Source organism: Macrotis lagotis, chromosome 5 (assembly GCF_037893015.1).
Source record: "Macrotis lagotis isolate mMagLag1 chromosome 5, bilby.v1.9.chrom.fasta, whole genome shotgun sequence".
Classification (NCBI taxonomy): domain Eukaryota; kingdom Metazoa; phylum Chordata; class Mammalia; order Peramelemorphia; family Peramelidae; genus Macrotis; species Macrotis lagotis.
In genome coordinates, this window is record NC_133662.1 from 84,018,805 (window position 1) to 84,040,234 (window position 21,430).

At 35.0% G+C, this 21,430-nt stretch overlaps 1 long non-coding RNA gene across 1 annotated transcript; it reads left to right on the forward strand.

The window, feature by feature from the left end:
- Window positions 1-4,132: 4,132 nt before the first annotated feature.
- On the forward strand, window positions 4,133-18,686 carry LOC141489786 (uncharacterized). The gene is made up of 3 exons (XR_012468988.1): window positions 4,133-4,216; window positions 16,455-16,525; window positions 18,675-18,686. It is a non-coding gene; the product is annotated as an uncharacterized LOC141489786 (long non-coding RNA).
- Window positions 18,687-21,430: the final 2,744 nt, after the last annotated feature.

A 21,430-nucleotide genomic window follows, 5' to 3' on the forward strand; every position in this document is an offset into this window, starting at 1 on the left:
CTTTTTAATGATGTGGTTAAATTCCTTTAGGAAAATATCAATTTGTTAATAACTGATAAAAATCTCACATTAAGGGGGGCAGTAGGTAAAACAAAATAAATTGATCTCTGAAAGTGTGAGTTTTTTAAAAAATTATTCTATCACTGTCACAATACAAGTAGAAGGAGCACCATACAGGACTGAAACTGATTTCAACACAGAGGAACTGAGTATGTTTATATGTTCATGTACATATACATATATATGTATATACACAAATAGATCTATATATTTTTGTTTTATTTGTTGTCATCAATCCATCAATCAAAATAATTAATCATCTAGGCATCAATCTACTACTGATGTTCAGTTTCTAGTACTGAATTAATTAGATTAGTCCTTGGACTGTTTTCTCTATCTATCTGTCACTTGGACCATGCTTAAAGTCTTTTCATCTTAGTAAGACTTGTCAGCTTAGTAAAACTAACAGCATAGCTTTTATGAACATAAGTCAACTCAATGGTACAAAGAAGCATCAGAAGAAGATTTCTGGAGGAAAAACTTCCAAGAGGTTTTTGGGAAGAAGGGTGTCTTATGTGGCATTTTGAAATCAACTCAAAGCTGAACAAATGATTGTAAGGAAGACTACACGACTGAATGTTCCTTTTCTGCTGTTTAGAATTTAATGATCTCCAGTGGGGTGAAGGAAGCACTTGGATGATACAGTTTAAGACTATAATCTCTGAAGGTTCTTAGCTGAAGAAAAAAAAACACTCACAGTTCCATTATTTCACTGACCTTGTATAATTAATAAAGAAGTTGTACACCTAATGTGTGCTCAGCTCCATGCTAAGTCTCTTGGGGAAAAATGATTAACATGATATTCTGTCCTCTCAATAAACTTCTAAACTTCCAGGCTAGGAAAGGGAAATAAGGCTTGTACTCAACCAACAGCAACAATGTAAGGAAGAATGTAGTAACAATTATATTATGGCTACGAAACACAATTATATTATGACTACAAAACACAGTGTTTCAGTGATTCAAAGGAGAAAAAAATTAAATCACATTGAGGGAGGGGAGGGGAAAAAAAAGAAAGAAGCAGCAGGCCTTGAAATCCATGTCTAGGAAAGAATGCATTACACCAATATAGCAAATAGATACAAAAATTTATTAGCTCATACATAATTTGTTCTTTTAAAAAAACACAACATTTCTTCCATAATTTCCATGGAAGTTATTCTAGAGACTGAGTGAACAAAATCATCATCTTTTCCCATGTCCTAGTAGAAACTATTCTTTACTCTCAGTGATTAGGGGAGTGAATGAATAGAGAGGCATGTTGTAAGACTGTCTTGCAAGACATTTTTGAAATCCAAAATATCACAACCTTAACAATGATAGAAACCATTGTTCTTTTAAAAAAATGTACAAAAACAGGGGCAGCTAGGTGGCGAAGTGGATAAAGCACCAGCCCTGGAGTCAGGAGTACCTGGGTTCAAATCCAGTCTCAGACACTTAATAATTACCTAGCTGTGTGGCCTTGGGCAAGCCACTTAAACCTGTTTGCCTTGCAAAAACCTAAAAAAACATTGTACAAAATCTTGTACAAAGAAGATAAAGTCTTATAATGGCTCAGTTATTTACTTCTGGATATTTATCAATCTAGGATGTTATCTCCTCAAAATTGCTCAAAATTAAGTGAAAAAGTCCTGTGAGTCTATAATCTCAAAATGGGTGACTGATATTTTTATTGAAATGAGCAGTTAATACCTTAATTCAACATAGGTAATTAAGTATTTATCATGTATAGAATACTGTGCTAGGAATGAGAAGGAATATGAAGTTTACATCATGAGAATGCACAACCAGGTATGACTCTAAGGTTGCAGACTTGTGAGTCTGGGTAATCAGAAGTACAATAGGTCCATCAGCAGATGAAATCTTTACATTCTAAGTGGAAAAGGTGGAAACATAATAAAATTTAGGTGGATTTACCCCAAAGAGTAATGATTAATGGGTCAATATCAATCTGGAGGTGAATATTTAGTAAAAACCACTCAAGAATCATCCATTGGTTCTGTGCTATGCAAAGTTTTTTAATCAATTACTTCCACAAAGGCTTTGATGACATGCTTATCAAATTTGCAGATGAAACAAAGCTAGGAATGGTAGTTAATACATTTTAGAGTCAAGATCTAAAAATAGCTTGTTAGGTTACACAGATGAATTTAATATGATGAAAATTAATATAGATAAATATAAAGTTTGCTACCACAGAGCCTCCTCAGTGAAATTCATGATTATTCAAAGGATAATCAAAAGGAGGTTGACCTAAAAAAATCTATATAGGAAAAATAGATGGGATAGAAAATATCTATTAATCAGATGAGTATATGTAGCTAGAAGACTAGTCTATTGATAATGTACACATATATCAAGGGAACCTGTGACCAGTTGCCAAATCTTGCCATTTCTATCTCTGTACTATTTTTTTTCTCATCTTTGCTCCTGTCACAGTCTCCACCTTAATTCATTAACTTTCTTTTTTTTTTAGGTTTTTTTTTGCAAGCCAAACGGGGTTAAGTGGCTTGCCCAAGGCCACACAGCTAGGTAATTGTCTGAGACTGGATTTGAACCCAGGTACTCCTGACTCCAGGGCAGGTGCTTTATCCGCTACACCACCTAGCTGCCCCCACTCATTAACTTTCACATAGACTATTATAATGGTCTCCAAAGTATTTCTTTCTTCAAAATCATCCTCCACTTAGATGCCAAAAGTAATTTTCCTTAAGGGTTGTCTGACCATGTTAGTGTCCTATTCAACAAAATCCAGTTGCCTCTAGATAAGATATCAACCTTTTTTTTTGGTTTTTTTTAGTCTTTCACAGCCTGATTACAAAAGTTATCAATAATCTCTTAATTGCTAAATGTCATGGCTTTTTCTCAACCCTTCTCTTCTCTGATCTCTGAAGCATCTGACTGACTCTCTTACCCATCCTCTGCTTTTGAATATTCTCTCCTTTCTACTTTCTCTTGGTTCATTTCCTAACCATTGCTTCTCTGTTATACCTGCAATTCTACCTTGGACCATCTGCTCATTTTCCCATATGTTTTCTCCCTTGTTGGCCTTATTACTTCTGACAGGCTCAATTATTATTTCTTTATAGATGATCAGATCTATATGTCCAATCCTAGTTTCTCTTATGAGCTGCAGTCCTGAATTACTAATTTTTATTGGACATTTCAAACTGGATATAGGCATCTCACACTTTTTATATTCAAATGAAAAATCATTATCTTTCCCTCTGAATTCACTCAATGCAATTCAATAAATATTTATGAGTGCCTATGGCTTGTTAGGCCCTGTGTTATGTGGGGGAACTATAGATCAGCCCATGTTCCTGGTTCTGAGCTGATGGCATTGATACGAGAGTTCTCCAGAGAAAATCTTCAGCAAAAGGGATGATATGTTTACAGCAGAGAGTAAGATTCTTAGAGAGAAAGTCAATTGAAGTTAAAGTGAATGCTGGTTGAAAAGTTATAGGATATAAGAAAAGTTACGGCAATGAAACCAAAGAACTAGAAATGCATCTTATGTGTTAGACTGCAATTGAATACCCTTCACATCTTTGTGTCAGGGTAGAATCAATGGTGGTGCATGAGGCTTCCTCTCCTTGAGAAATGGAGGAGGAAGGGTAGTAGTAGAGGCTCAATACAGATGAAAGCAAAGTGTAACAAGTAAATTCTCTGATTTGGAGTCAGTGATAGTGGGTTACAAAAGAAGAAAGAAGGATAAAAATTAGAAATTCATAATAATATCTGAGAGAACTGCTAAAAGTAAGGCCTGTGCTTCAAGATGAAAGATTCATAATGATAGTTAGGTGATGGGTGAAGAATTGAAATAGGTAAAAATACATTTTAATTTTTCACTCAAGGAGAATATACTAATCATTGAGAGTTTTAAGTCAACTATGAGTTTACTCCTATTAATCACCATGAAATCTCTAGGGTTCCTCCTGCTGTCATTGGAATGGTGAGGTGGCAACAATGGAGTCTGCTTATTTGGCAGACTTTAGACAATAAAGGAACCTGTAAACTTAGCCTCATCCCAAACTTCTACAGTGAATAGAGGATCCTGTTGTCTCAGGAGTTTGCCTATTTCACTGAAGGCAGCTCTAAGGTTTCTTGGCAGGGAAGGCAGCTGAAGTGGATCTATAGAAGATCTCATTCCCAGGTATTCCTGGGACTATGTTGATCAAGACAGATGTATCTATAGATAAAATGACAGAATAGCTTTAAAAAATCCTTCACTAATATTGTTGTATTTCTTACATGGAAATTCAGAATATAGGACATTGAAGACAAGATGCCAGAGAAATTATTGACACCAAGCTACTCTGAAGGCATGATATACTCTAGGGAGAGCTTTAGAAGTTAGAGGGAGGGGTATTAATAGAATTTTCTAACTGTATTTAGAATAATTTTACATGAAAGGGTAGAGTTATTAAATTGTAATCAGATACCTTAATCTTTTAATAATCATCTTTTAAACAATCTTCCTTTTAGTAACAGGTTAATTTTAGTTATTTTAATAGTTGGTCTTATAAAATATTGAAAAGTATATTTTATCTCTAATTTAGAGTTTAGTGGGCTTCTTAAGGTATCATGGTATCATGAACAAGGAGAGATGTGTGCTAATTAGTAGTATATTTAGGTGATTTGCTGTTTAGAATAGTCATTGATGGGTTAATTTCAACTTGGAATGTCCCAGAAATCTATCCTTACAGTTGTGTTGCTTAGCAGTTTTATGAATTCAAATGAATTGAATGAAAGAATATATGACATACTTATCAGAACTCCAAACTATTATACTTAATTAAAGGGTCCATGGCCCCTCTAATGGACTTCACATCTTCCTCAAGATCTGAGATGCTCCTTTGTCCTGATGACCTTATTTTATAGCCTTGATATCCAAACACTCAGTAAAGGCAAAGTAAAATATAAAAAAAAATTAATAGACTTTACTCCAGAAGGGCCAGAAATGAATCATCAGCATGGGTGATCACAAAATGGGCAAGGTAAGGTTCATTTCAGCTGATCATAAGTGATCATAAGATAGTCGAGGCAATAGTCATCTCCATGACACTTGCTTATTCAAAAGAGAGTGGTATAGGTACAAAAATAAGCTGGGGAATCTTTCCATATTATAAAATTTGTGGGTTTTTTCCTCATAGATTGAGCAATTTGGGACATTACAAGGTAATTTTTTAAGACTTGTAGAGAAGGTGCTCATGTGTTTGTGGAATAGAGTTTTTTAATCAATTTCCCTATTTCAATAATATCATAGCTCTAGTCCCTATCCCTAATAATTTTCTATATTTTCTAGCTATAAGTAAACAACAAATCTTATATAAATTTCTAATTTTTGTAGATCATGAAGATTTTTATTTTTGCCACCATAAGAAAATTATCTTATCCAGATGGTAGAGAATCCTAGAAATCTATGTGTACAGATGTTTTTTTCCCTCTTTCGAAATTAGTTAGTAGTTGGTATCTATTTATCAATGATAAATGACAAGTTCAAATTATTTCTGCTTGGGTTGTTCCTTAATTATTTTTCAGATTTCACTAGTTATTGAGAAATAGAATGGTATAATTGATAGAGTGCCATCCTCAGAATCAGGAAGAACTGAATACAGGTCCCTCTCCTTCCACCAACAGATATTGGCTGTGTGATTCTGGATAAGTAATTCTGGGCAAGTGACTTAACCCTATCAGTGTCCTTGGCAACTCTCTAAGATTATAGATTCCATTTTACTTGACAGTCTGCATCAATAGACCAAATTACCGATAATGATGAAGTTACAGATTCAGAGAAAAACAATCTCAAAAACTACTAGGCTTTAATTAGGAAACTACCTTTTTAAAAAAAGTAAATTAAATCTAGATTTATTAATTGCATAAATCCCCCATTAGTAACTTGTAGATTATATATTGAAATAATATGATTGGTCTTTTTTCTTCTGATAGTCAATGCTGCTTCGAAAACTCAAAAGGTGCCTATTTTCTTCTAAAAAAATGCTAACAAGCAAAGTTTGCACTGAGATGGTAAATTAGCCAGGCTTTGATACTGAATCTACTTCCTTTAAGGGTTCAGTTCTTTAATAATACTCAAACATGTTCCTAACACAAAGTCAGCCAATGGCTGGTTGAGTTAATCACTGGGCTACTGCAGCAAAAATGTCGAAGGCCATCTTCATTGTGTGGAAATAGTAATCTGAATGCAGGCTGGATAGCAGATTATCAACTACCTAATGAGTTTGCTCCCTTCCAATTGGGATCTCTGGTGCATTTATTCATCTTCAACCAGTGTAATTAAAGATGAAAAGTATAACACTGATGCATCCTCCTCAAGGGAGGGAGTTGTTTTAATTGTATACCCATCAATATAAAGGGACTATGCTAGAAAAAAGGATCAGACTTAATTACACACCTGTTGGTGGCATCCGGTGAAACTGTTGCATTCCCCTGAAAGCTTCAGGGAAAGATGTAGAGATAAATTTAGCTGTTTGGCAAATTCCAAAATGTCCCTTTTATAGAATTAATCATTTCTTCCACAAGTAGGGTCAGAGAATCACAGAGTTGGAGACTGGGTCATGAAAATAATTTTGTCATAGTAAATAGGCAGGGAATTTTGTAGTTAAGTCAATTTTTATAGTAAAGGAAGCTATGCTGAAGTATATATTTAAAAGGAATTAATGATGCTTCTAAACCATTTCTGCTTTCTAAATTTCTATTGCCTAAGATTTGCAAGATTTTGGAAGGGAATAGAATCTGGGTTATTGTGTCTAAACTGAGAAAATTGTCCTCAGAATTCAGTTTCCTTAACCCTTGTTTCTTCATTTTCTATACTCTCTCCTTCAGAAATTTCATATAAACTGTTAATGAATTTAATGGCTATCATCTCTAGTATCTCAACTATCTCAACATACACTACTACTTCATGAACATTTCCATTTAGACGACCTAATATCATCTGAAACTCAACATGATTAAAAATTGTATATCTCATATTCACCTCAAAGCTGGAAGCCTCCTGATTTCCCTACTTCCATTAGAGGAAACTGGAAAACTAGATCTCATCTCACAGATATGCGGGCTTGCAATTTTAGAGTTATCTAACTGCTTCTTATATCACAATATGTTTCACATCTATTCCTTTCTTTCCATTCAAACTTCTACTACCCTAGGTCAGGTCATTATTGCTTTCCACTATAATTTATTTCAATAGCTTCTTCAATGCTCTTTCTGCTTCTGCTGCCTTGAACCTCTATATTCTTGTCATCCTGCATATTATCACCAGATTAATCACTCTTAAATAAGACTCACAGATAACAGGATCATAGAAAGAGAGTTGTAAAGAGCATTAAAGAGTATTTATTTCAACACCCTCATGATGTAGATACTGAAATCTAGGGCATGCAGCTAGGAAGTTTTAGAGATAGAAAAGTAAAGGAATATTAGTTTGACTATTTATGAACCCTATATAAGATCCTTGTACTTTGAATTTCTATTGGATTACATAAAGATTATCTTATGTTTGGTGTTTTTATTAGCCTGAGTAGTTGCATGGAACTATTTTGTGGAGTAGTAATGTGCTCTTCTCAGAGGAAATCATGAGTGAGGAAGTCACCACATAATGTTTAACAAGGGCAAACCCTGAGTGGGGGGATGAGCTAAAGAGTGATTTGAGAGGGTTGAGACAGGACAAACCACAATACCTACAATTTAAAATAATTCCCCAACCCTAAATCAGCTTTTAGTCCTGAGGCATGAGTTATTCATGTGAGATATTTGATGTAATGGTTTTGATAGGCAGAGGACCTACTTTTCACTTGGGCAGGAGTTTATTTATTTTGTTTAGTTTAAGATTTTCCTATCTTTGCAAGCTTATTGGATTGAACTTATTCATCTTCAGGGTAGTTTTAACAATTCCTATTATGAGTAGCAACTATGAACTTTTTCAGGTGAATATTATGAAGTTGTTTCTTTTCTACTGAAAACTGCTTATACCCTTTGACTACTTGTCCATTAGGAAATGATTCTTCCATATCTGATTTAATTCAACAAAATTTAATTCAATAAACTTTAAGTACTTACTACATGAATGACACTGTTATAAACATTAGGGTATTCAAAAACAAAAGTAAATCTTTTTCTCTCTCCTCAAGGAACTTATATTTTACAAAAGGCTTGTTGGAAAATAGTGAAAGGAGGATTGGATCAGGAGACCTAGCTTAGAAACTAGCTTCTGTGTGATTTCAGACAAGTTACTTAACCATACCAGAATTCAGTAACCTCATCTGTAAATTGATAGGTTAACTCTATGACCTCAAAATTTTTTTTAACTGTATGATCAGTCATCCTATGAACAAGATAAGTAAATTTAAAGAAGTTTGAGAGGGAGAGAAACTCATTATTAATTAGAGAGAAGGGATATGGCAGGCACCAGAAACAGCTAATTGCTAGTTTGGTTATAGCCTATGTAAATGCAATAAGATAAAAACAAAGGAGGGGTAGAGGAACTAGAAGTTATGATGAGTATAAAGAGGGAGGCAAAAGGAGAGTTGGAAGTGGATTGTGATTAAACTGAGGAATTTCATCATCTTAAGTCATGGAAATAGTATGGCTATAAGTGATGGTGAAATTAAATTTGACCTATCCTAGAGGTGGTTAAGGTAGTGTAATTTTGAAGGTTGATAATAGGTGGTCATATATATGGATTTTCCTGTACTCACAAAATCATAGATTTTTTTTTATATTTTTGTTTGTCTAATTCAGTATTGATTTTAACCTTTACTATAACAAGTTGATGGTTTGTCTGTACACAGAAAGCTAATTTGGAAATACATCATTAAACAGAGATTTTCTCCCCTTCCTCTTAGAATATAATAAATTTTTTTTCTGATGATTCTATTTGGTTCTGACCATGTTCAGAGCTTATGGACTCTTTTCTTGAAGAAAGTACCCCTGATACATAGATTTGAGGCTTTTGTACAGATAATAAGTCTTTTTAATTCTCATTTTTTCCTTATTTCTGAACCATGTTTTTCATCTTATTTTTGGTCATCCTTCCTTGGTTCCATTTTTGTGATGAAGTCACTAAGTATTAAAATGTGCTAATTTACCACATATGCCTATCTTCAAATGGCTGAATCTTTGTGTGGACTAAACTTTTATAATTGGTATCTATTCAACTCCAAGGTCATTTAGTATAGGGGAAATTTCCTTTTTTAACATTGATTTTAAATTAAAGTTTGTTAGTTATTTGAGTTATTTGTATTTTCCATTAAGTACCATCTCAGGGTCAGAGTAATTAGATATTCAATTTAAGAAAAAAATTTTACTCAACTTTTAGAATTCTATCTAAAAAAGCAAAAGGTTCCTTATTTTTGTTTTTGGATCATTTTCTCCTTGTGGTGCTTATGGGAATATAACTAATCCCAGAGAGAGATCCTGTTTGAAATGAAAACTACTCTCTATTTGTTAGAATATTCTTCTTATTCTAGGTAAGAAAAGGGAATAAAATGATGGGGATAGATACAAATAAGCAGAATAATAATAATAGAAATAGCTGACTTTATATAGTGCTTTAAAGTCTGAAAATATTAACTTATTTTATTCCTACACCTCTGTGAGGCAGATATTATTCTCTACATTTTACAGACAAGAAAATCACAGTTAAGTGATTTGTCCAAGGTCATAAAAATGCTATCTGAGGCAAAATTTCAGCTCAGGTTTTCTTGACGCCAGGGACTAGTGATCTCCCCACTCTATCACCTAGCTGTCTATATTACTGTAAGGAATATATGCCAGATTATTACTTTCTTGGGAGCAAGATCTCTGTGTTACCTTGCAGAGATAGAATTAGAACTAGGAATATAGGAGAAAGGATTACTGGTTAAATTCAGTATTGCAACTATTCTTTCTTAGAAATGAAAAACCTGATCAAATACCAAGAAAACTCAGATGGATTGCTGGACACTAATAAAAAGGAAACATTTGACTTCCAAAACTGTTACAAGAGCAGCAAGGACTAGCTACTCCAGTTCTTCAAACTGGAATAGGTACCATTGTACAGATAATGATCATAACTCTCCATGCCACAATAGATGATCTCTGTAAAGTACTGTGGTCAAAGAAAAACCAGCTGGTGCCAACCTTTTGATAACTAGTTTCCCTAAACTTAGGTAGACCATTCCCAGATCCACACACAAAACCTCTCCATTTTGATGGTTTGAGCTTTTTGCTTTATTGGCATAGTCTTCTAGAAGGTGGGGTCATCTCCTTGCCATCTTATGTACACTATAAGTAGGACTTTGGAAAAAAGCTTCATTGGGATAGGAAAGAGGAATAGATGCAGTAGGAAATAAGAAGAAATGATACACATAAAAGGGGAAAACACAAATAAAAGGAAATAAAAGTATATAAAAAAGATCATTAACATTGTGCAGTTCCTTCTTTTCCAGTAAAATTAAATTCAGGGATATAATGAAAGTATTTTGAGGGCCCTGTAAACTTTTCTGAATCTATAAAACCCAATTTAAGGTTTAGAATAAAGTCATAGCCATTCATAGAGCAAGGTAGTGAATTGTCTGGTTGTGCTGGACAAACATTATTATTGGACCCTCTTCACTCCTCTGAATCTTTCTAGCTTTGTATCCTTTTCTCTCCTCTCTCTTACACACACACACACACACATACACACACACACACACACACACACACACACACACACACACACAACCAGTGTTTACAGGATATAGATGTTTACCCAGCCCATGCTTGATGAATGAATGGAGAATATATTAATAAGGAGAAAGTGTACTGAAGGATGTTTTCTCTTGCTCATTCTTTCATATTATCTGAAACAATCATAACTCCAAATATGAAAACAGAGAAGAGATCAAATTCCACTGTTCACCAAACTAGAGATGACTGGAAGGCATTGTTTAATCTGTGAGGGGAAGAGTAGGGAATGAACATACTTCCAAAATAAACTCTAGTGTTTCTTGAAGCTCAAGGAAGTCCTAAACCCTTAATTTTCTGTGTATAATGCCTTCATAATTTGTAGTGTTGACTAGATTATTTATCCCACAGTATAAATTCAGACATTCCCCAGTAATCAAGACAGCAAAGGACCAAGTAGGTTCTAAATTAATGTTTGTTGAATTGAATTGGATTGAAAAAAGAATGGAAGAGAAAGGGATGTTATGGGTCCAGTAGCTGGCATATGCACAATGGAAAGTACTGGCCAGGGGGTGGCTAGGTGGAGCAGTGGATAGAGCACCGGCCCTAGAGTCAGGAGTATACCTAGCCATGTGGCCTTGGGCAAGCCACTTAACCCCATTGCCTTGCAAAAACCTAAAAAAAAAGTACTGGTCATAATTAGGTGATAATTAGAGATAAGAATAGTGATAGACCTAGGGCCTGGGATTTCATTGATAGAGGGAATTCTCTGAGTAAACTACTACTCAGATTGGAATTTTCTCTACAACTAATAGTCTTAGAGACCTGCCTGGCTAGGTTAAATGATTTACCCAATTTCACATCTATTGTGTGTAAGAAGGAAGTCTTGAACTCAGTTCTCTGATTTTGAGACCATCTCCTGATCCATGATACCATATTGTATCTGGAGATGATAATTATGTAAGATTTAAAAATTATGCAAAATTTAAATGTGGTACATATTTTTTTCAGCCTCAGTTATCAGTATTTTATGAAACACTTGGTCTTCTCATCTTTAAATAAATTTAATGAGAAATAGGCAAGGGAATGGTGATAAGGCAGTTGCAGATTATGCACCAACATTTGCTGCAATCTTACTACAAAACTGCTTATGACTACATGAAATTTTAAAGAAAAAAGAAAAAATGAATAATTTAAAAAAGCTTTCTCTAAGGTCTTTTTTGATATTTTATCATGGTATGGAGATAATCTGAATTCTTAAAGGTTATATAGGAAGGGAAAGCAAGCTCTTGACAACCTTACAAAGCTGGAAGGACTTTGAGTATAGACCTAGTGAAAGTAGAGAATCTAGACTGGCTACAAAATGATTTTGGGGGTCATAGAAACTCTCAGAGACCTTCTTGAATTGAAGGAGGTGTTGTGATCTGTGTCAGGGAGTGAAGATATTTTAGAAGTATTAAAATATTGAATATCAATAGAATATATGTTTGTTACCAATCTCAACGGGTTCCTCTGTCTCTCTTATACTTTTTCATTTTACGGAAAAGGAAACTGATGCCTTGAGATGTTAAGTGATATGTCTAAGGCCCCACAGTCAAATAGTGGTGGGTCCTAATTGAGATTATATATGGCTTGAATAAATAGAGGAATTACATTCGTTCCTCTCCAAACTCCACTTCTGTTTATCTGTTTTCTTCACCATGCCAAATAATATTCTCAACCCTTGGCTTTTTCACAGTGGAAATACATTCTGTCCCTGTAGCTAGCTAGCTCCCTCCTTTGATCAGTTGATTCCTTTTAGAATCTCCCTTTTAGTAAAAGTATACTACCCCCCCCCCCCCCAAATGGGCCAGGAATGGCTTCATTCCTCTCTGGGATCTACACTTCAATTTCTGGACTTTAAAAACAATGCCAAAGCAGTCTTCTCACTCTGGAAGTTTACATGACCCCTAGTCTTCTCACAATGGGAATAAACTTTGCCCCTTTGATCTTTCTTTGTTTTGTTATTTGAGAATCTATTTTGAGGAAAGTTCCTATATCAGTCATGTTTCTTTTCCTCTCCTGGATCCATTCCTGATTCACTGATCTTTCTTGTCCATATCTCCCCTCCCCTTGTTTCCTCCCCCTCCTGCCTCCATTTTTCAGTTGTCTACACTCATTAGAAATCAAACACCTTGAGGATAGGTATTATGCTTCTTGTGCTTGTATTTGTATTTTTAGTGCTTAGTATAACATCTGGAATATAGCAAGCCTTGATAGATGCTCCTTGATTTTATTTGATGGATGCTCAAATTATGGGGTCACATGAACCCCTCATTTGGCTTTGCTAGGAATTGATCTCACACTACATCCTCATACTTCTAGAGGAGCTTGAACAAGCACTGGTTCTCCTAGAATGGTACTGTCTGTCATTTAAGACTTACTTTCTTACCTTTGCAATCATTCTAGCTAAAATAAATTTTTCTGTCAATTTTGGGGTAGGGAGCTTTCCTTACTATTGTTCAATTACCAATAACTCAAGATGAAATTCTTAGTTATCTTCAGATATCCTTACCATAAATGTGATGCTGCTATGGCCATGATGGGAATAAAGGGTTATAAAATATATATCTTGAGCTGAAAGGATTTTCAGAAGCCATATAGTATAATCTTGTTTTATAGGCAAAGAAACCAAGGTTCAGGAAGCATAAGATAATTGTTCAAATTCACACAAGTGGTAATAATCATCAGAGTGGGAATTCAAATCCAATATTAGAACATGTGATTTTTCTATTATGGTCTTGCCATATAGAAAGGATAAGGTTGTAGTTACAGAGAATAATATGCTAGAATTTCAGTAACCAATATATAAAATCAGGGCCACATTTCATTTGAATATATTAATGAACTTTGGTGACTTTCTTTCATTTGGGAATAGAAAGAAGAAGTAGGAATAGACATCTTGAAAAGAGATAAATGAAATATTGCAGGACTAAGTAGGGGTATCTGCCTCAATGATGTTGATACCACGGAATAGAGTCTAGAAAGATGGGATGGTTCCAGAGTCCTGAAGAGTTAAGGGGAGACTATGGATTGGCAAAATCCAAGCATCTAGTGAAGAATGCTATCTAATGAAGATAAAATATCACTTATAATAGCATGCACTTTTGGGAAAGTATTCTAGATCACCTACCCTTGTGGTACCAGGGAATCTCAGAGCTAGATTGATAAAAATGAATCACTAAGGATGCCTGAGAGTCCTGATGCTAAGAGTGAGTCTGAGACTTCTATTTTCCAAGTATTGCTATAGGACCTGTTTTTACAGTGGCTCCAGTATCTGTCCAGGGATGTTAACCAAGATGGAGGGAAGGTGGGATGGAGGAGTTTTGCCAACAATAGAGAGGACAGTCTAAAGAGTGCAGAAATATTTCTTCTTCTGATCATGGGCTCACATAGTGTAAGTCCTGATAAATTTTGGAAATTGGAAAGATTACCCATAGCTTAGAAGTGAGTTGGAGGCAGTAACTGTCATCCATAATTTTGAGGAATGCATTCACCTTTGCATCTATGATGAAGTACCTGTATTCAGTATCTAAACCTCTGGAGATTAATATTAGACTTTCCCTTATCTTATGTGTCTGTTCATGCTTGTAGTGTGTGTTTGTGTGTGTGTGTGTGTGTGTGTGTGTGTGTGTGCATGAAAGAGATTGATCTTATTCATACTACTTGTGTAGAATGTGATAGTTCCTGGAAGGAGAAAAAAGAGCAGATGAATGTTTGGATTTGAATCCTGTGGATTTGTAAGCAATTTTGCCCAACTAGATTTCTTATTGAAATCACAAGGGAAACAATATCCATAATGATACCTAGTTAAAAAAAAAAAGCAAGAACAAGACCTAGCTGGTGACCTATCTCTTAATGTTGATTTTTCACTGTTCCAGAAACAATGAACTCAAGGTCAAGAGTTCCTGTAGACCAAGGAATGCCTGCAGATTATAAATGTGAATAACACATAATCTTTGATCCAATGACACTGGTCTCCTGGCTGTTTCATAAGTAAGACTTTTCATCTCTAGGCTCAGGGCATTTTCTTTGACTGTCACCTCTGCCTGAAATGTTCTCCATTGTCCTCTCTCCTTGTTAACTTCCTTTACTTCCTTTAAGTCCCATGTAAAATCCCATTTTTTTACTAGAAGCTTTCCCTGACTCCTCAATTTTAATGCCTTTCCTTTATTAATTATTTCCTACTTATCCTTCATATAAGCTTGTTTTGTATATATTAGTTTGCATATTGTCTCCCCCATTAACTGTAGGTTTCTTGAGGGTGGAGACTGTCTTCTGCCTTTTTTTTTTTCATTCCCCAATGTTTGACATGTTGATTGATTGATTGATTGATTGATAGATAGAAGTCAAATAGCCTAGGGGATGCTGGTATGATCTCTGGTCTTCTCTTTGAATGCTGCCATATGCCTAAGACTTTGCAGTGATACCAACAGGTTTCAACCTGTTGGCCTTCATCTTGTCTCCTTAATCTGGTCAAATTGTCAGAATGTAGCATTTACTGATTTATTTTTAAAAGCCTACTATTAAATTTGATCATGGAAAACAGTTTTAAGAATAGACCAGAAAAAAAGACTATATATGCTTGACATTGTTCTCAGATGCAGAAGTGATGAAATGAAGATCAGCTTTATTTCACGATTCGTTGAATTATGCTGTTTTGTACAGTGTAATTTATGTAAGCTTAATCAAATTTGTTATCTTTGGCAACAAGGCAAATGCTTGGAATGCTAAATTTTTTCAAGACAAAGGACGTAATTAATTTTCCGACCTTGTATAAAAATGCTTAATGGTCAGTTCTGCCATTTAGATTTATTTAAACATATGTAAATCCAGTATTCAATGTAGCAATTAATATAGTTACTGGAATTTTAATTCTCTTCCCCCCCCCCTTTTTTTCTTTTTGAAGTGGTAGTAGTCTAAGCATTTGTATGATTACTTCATTTTTCCAAACACATGGGGCAGTAGGGCAGGTCACCTGAAGATGTTTGTAGTGTGTGTGTGTGTGTGTGTGTGTGTGTGTGCATTATATTCCTTAATTATCTAAGAATAGATGCATATTCTGTTAGGGGGCACTGCTTATCTGCAATGGGCTTAATCAATAAATGACATTTAAGAGGCATGTAGCTTGTTATATTATTTCATTTGAGCTTTTTAAAAACTCTAGAAGGAAATACTATAATCTTCACTTTAGTGTTGAGGAAACTGAGGTACAAACATTATTTTAACCATGGATACAAAGCTACTAAATGTCTGAATTGGGGATTAATTCCAGAGTTTAATAACTCCAAGTCCAGGGCACTATCCACTATGCTGTTCTATTCATTGGTCTGTCCATTGGTTTTGTAGTCTTAGCACTTATCACATTACAGTTTCATAATACATGCTTATCGACTGATCATATTGGCTACTGATTATTTTTGTCTAGGTGAATGTGGTGTAATTACTTGCTCCCATAATGCTTTCTCTCAAACTGATTTATCTTCTCTGTACTATAGTTTTACTAAATGGAAAAAAATGCTTTTTAATCTTTGGTTACTATGTATTCTCTGCAACTGAATGGAAAAGGAATTAGATTAAACATTTTGTTACTAAGTAATTTAAAAATACAAATTCCAGCAGGGTAAGCCGTAGCCTTATTTATCAATTCATTTTATGGTTTTTCCTATTTTGTGTATTCATAGAAACAGAATCCTGCAATTCTGAACAATGATTATGGAGCTATTACATTTCTCCTAGAGCTATCCATTGCCAGGTAAAAGGTTATCAAATTATTTAAATGTTCATTTTTATTCCTTATATATTGTAAAACATTAAATATTCTTGAAAACCTGTGGTCATTAAACTTTTAGTCTACAAGTCATATGTAACATATTGTACAATTTTGGAAAAGTTGATGAAAATAAAATATTATGAATCTAGTGCAAATGTGATATTTTATAGTTCATTAAAGATGTAAGGAAAATAGCTTGTAAATTTAAATGACTGTATTTTATCATGACCCTGCAATGTACATTGGGAAATGCTTGCTGCCTATAGTACAGTCATTTGATTATTTTAGTATGAATAGGGATGTTCAGTACTTTATTATGTAGTTCTTATTTCAGTAACTCTCTCATTAAAAAAAGAGGCTAGGTCTTTTCAGGAGGATTATATCACTCTTTTGGTTTTGTATCCCCACATGGGAAGCCAGGAATGTGTTTGGACAGTAACCCCTAGATAGAGACCAGCTTGCAAACCATGAAAATTTTATTTAAAAAAGAAATACAAAAGAAAACTTCGATTATGAGATCACTGGATTTCAAAGTCCTCAGAGTCATTTACAGATCTAAAGATGAGGATTCCTCTGGTAGAGAGAGCCTTCCCTACAATTTTCTCAACATTCCCTTCTCCCTCTTCTTGCTAACCTCATGACTTCATAGCAACAGTCAGCCACCCAATCTCCCAGGTTTTCAACAAGCCGGAGTAAGTTTCTATAAAGTCTTTGAATTTTGCAAAGCATCTCTCTTATGTAAGCTTCATTTATATTCCAAACATATTCATCAAACACCCACAGTGTATGAGACACTGTTAGGGACTGGAGTTATAAAGACAAAAAAGGCAAAATATCCCTGAATCTTTTACTCTGTTTCTCTGAAAACTGTTTTTCAGATTCTTCCTTTTACCAACCCTTCCCATCGCTATGCAAATCCTCTAGTCCCAGAATAGCCACATATTCTCTACCATAGTTCCCAAAATAGGAAAGCAGGAAGAAATACATGTGTCCTGGAATGTTAACCAAGATGGAGGGAAGGTGGGATGGAGGAATTTTGCCAGCAATAGAGAAGACAGTCAAAAGAGCACAGAAATATTTCTTCTTCTGATCATAGGTTCACATGGTATAAGTCCTGATAAATTTTGGAAATTGGAAAGATTACCCATAGCTTAGTGGTGAGCTGGAGGCAGCAAATGTCATCCATAATTTTAAGGAATGCATCACATTTTCGTCTATCATGAAGTACCTGGGTTCAGTATTTAAACCTCTGGAGGTTAATATTAGGCTTTCCCTTATGTTATGTATATGTGCATACTTGCTTCTGTGTGTGTGTGTGTGTGTGTGTGTGTGTGTGTGTGCGCGTGTGAAAGAGATTGATCCTATTCATACTATTTGTGTAGAATGTCATAGTTCCTGAAAGAAAGAGAAAAAGACCAGATGGATGTTTGGATTTGAATCCTGTGGATTTGTAAGCAATTTTGTTCAACTAGTCAAGGGTAGCACACATATATTCACTCACACATATCATGTATCTACATATACTAAAGTATGCTTATACAAATAACATGTAGACACACAATAATATAGGTGGTACAGTGAATAAAACACCAACCCTGGAGCCAGGAAGACCTGAATTCAAATTCAGTCTTAGACACTTTACATTTAATAGTTGTGTAATCCTGGTTGCCTCACATCCAGGACCATCTCCTGTCATTCTGATTCATATCTGACCACTGGACCCAGATGACTCTGGAGGAGAAAATGAGACTAATGATGTTGCATAGTACCCCCCGCCACTGAAATACAATTCATATGCTTGTCATTAAATTACCTCCCTGATATCATGGTCTTCTTTGAGAATGAAGGACAAACAATGAGAACAATGTGTGTGTGTGTGTGTGTGTGTGTGTGTGTGTGTGTGTGTGCGCGCGTGTGTGTGTGTCTGTGTGTGTATGTATGTGTGTGTGTATAGATGCAGTCAAACAATATAATATATATAGACATGTATATGTTTGTATGTGTGTATGCATGTATATATGTATACTGTGTGTATACACACACACTATATGGAAATATTGTTATTCTTTTCATTACAGAAGTAAAAATATGTGATAGATCTGAGTGTGTCCTTTCTTTCTCCATTTTCCAGCCTCATCTTCAGTTGAACTAATCCATTCAGTAGAAGGTTCCTTGACTCTAAGAACTGCCTGGTAGAAGGGTAATTTTGAAGAATACATTTTACTTTCATAAGATAGGTCTCATATCTAACACTCAACTACCCATCTGGTTCTACCTAGAGGAATATATTCTCTTCCCTCTTCACTGGCATTTCCAATATAAATGGAATATCTATCTCTGTCTCTGGCTCTCACTCTAGCTCTGCCCACACACACCTATACACACATGTGCAAATATGCACGGATGTATGTGTATATGTGTCGTTATGTATATATGTATATGTACATATATGTATACATATGTGTATATGTGTATATATATACGCGCGCGCGCGTGTGTGTGTGTGTGTGTGTGTGTGTGTGTGTGCATGTTCAGGTTTTCCTAAGGGGGAATCAGATTCAGCAGCAACTTACTATATACTCTCTTAGAAATTTTCTATTAATGAAAGTAATAAAATAAAGTAATTCCAAAAATGCTTTTTAAAGTGAATATGCAATTAATTTTTGACCTAGCTTTCATTTAAATTTCTCCTTACCTAAAGGAAAATACCATTTTGAGATTAGAAACAGATAATTCTTTAAAATCTATTTATGCTTTATCTGAAATTCTAGGAAAATAAAAGGAAATTATATTTAAATGATCATTTAAAGCTTATGGAAATTTTTCTGAACAGTAATCCTGTGAGATAGATGGTGTCTATGCTTTTATCTCCATTTTGCAGGTAGCACCTTGGATACTCCCTTATGTTTGGATTCCTAGAAAATCTCCCCCAGGTTGAGGTAGATCAACATCCACTTAAGGCTGTAACTTATGAACCCCCTGTCAGTGTTTTCTTTAATCAGGCATTCAGGTGAAATAATAATTAAAAACAAAAGATATTTAATTACATAGCAGAAAAATAAAGTAATACTAAATAGTTCCTCCTCAACACACATGGAGTACTCTTTTTAAACTTTGTTTCATTAAAAAAATTTTCCCCCAGCTACATGCAAAATCAAATTTCAACATTTTCTTGCAAAACCTTGAGTTCCAATTTCTCTCCCTTTCTCCTACCCTGCTCCCCGCATTGAGAAAGCAAGTTACTTGATATAGGTTAAAAAAATATATAGTCATGAAAAACATTGCTGTAGTAGTCATGTTGTAAATGTAAACATACTCTCCCTCCCAAAAAAAGAAAGAGAAGCCTCAAGAAAAATAAAGTGAGGGGGGGAAAAGTATGCTTCAGTCTATATTCAGATACCATCAGCTCTGTCTGTGGGATGGATTGCATTCTTTATCATAAATACATCATAGAAAATGCTTCAACATTTTCCAGTAGCTATTGTAGCTATATTTCCCTCCACTCTATTCCCTCCCCCATTTATTCTATTCTCTCTCTCTCTCCTTTTACCCTTCTCATTAGTGTGCGGCATCTGACCACTCACTCTCCCACGATCTTCCCTCACTTTTATCACCTACAAACTGGCCCCTCAAACCCTTAGTCCCTTTCTCACATCCCCTTCCTTTCCTATTTTCTGCTAGGGTGAGATAGATTTCTATACCCAACTGAGTGTGTACATTATTCCCTCTCTGAGTTGCTTCCAATGAGAGTTAGGCTCACTCACTCCCCCCTCACCTTTTCCCCTCTTCCACTCCACTGTGAAAGCTTTTTCTTACCTCTTTTATATGAAATAACTTACCCCATTCTACCTCTCCTTCCCCTTTTTCCCAGTTCATTCCTTTTATTCCCTTTAACTCCATCTTTTTAATATCTTATACCTTCAAGTTCAACTCCCTCCTGTGTCTTCTAACTGCCCTAATAAATGAGAAGGTTCATATGAGTTATCAGCATCATCTTCCCATGTAGGAATACAAGCAATTCAATATCTTCAAGTCCCTCATGATTTACCCTTCCCATCCACCTTCTTTGTACTTCACCTGAGTCCTATCCTCAAAGATTAAACTTTCTGTTCAGCTCTAGTCATTTCATCAGGAAAGTTTGAAAGTCCCTTTGTTGTAGTTCAAGCTCAGAAGAACATCATATTCTAAGTCCTACAAGCCCTCAATGTAGAAGTTGTCAAATCTTATGATATCTTGACTGTAGTTCCATGATATTTGAATTGTTTCTTTCTGGCTGCTTGTAATATATTCTCCTTGACTTGGAAGTTCTGAAATTTGGCTATAGTATTCCTGGCGGTTTTGATTTTGGGATCTCATTCAGGATATACTTGGTGAATTCTTTCAATTTCTATTTTACCCTCTGCTTCTCTAGTATATCAGGGCAGTTTTCCAGGTAAATTTCTTGAAAAATGATGTCTAGGCTGGGGTATTTTGGACATGACTTTTAGGTAGTCCAATAATTTTAAATCTCTCCTGAATCAGTTTTCAAGGTCAGTTGTTTTCTCCAATGAGATATTTCACATTTTCTTCTAGTTTTTCATTCTTTTGGCTTTTATTGTTTCTTGATTTCTCATAAAGTCACCTACCTCCCTTAGCTTCATTCTACATTTGAAGAAATTATTTTCTTCAGAGAGCTTTTGTATTTCCTTTTCCATCTAACCAATTCTGCTTTCTAAGGTATTTTTCTCCTTACTGATCTTTTGGACTAGTTTTTCCATTTGACCCAAACTGGTTTATAAGATATTATTTTCTTCAGTATTTTTTGTAACCCTTCACCAAGATACTGACTTGGTTTTCATGATTTTCCCACATAGCTCCCATTACTCTTCCCAATTTTTCTTCTACCTT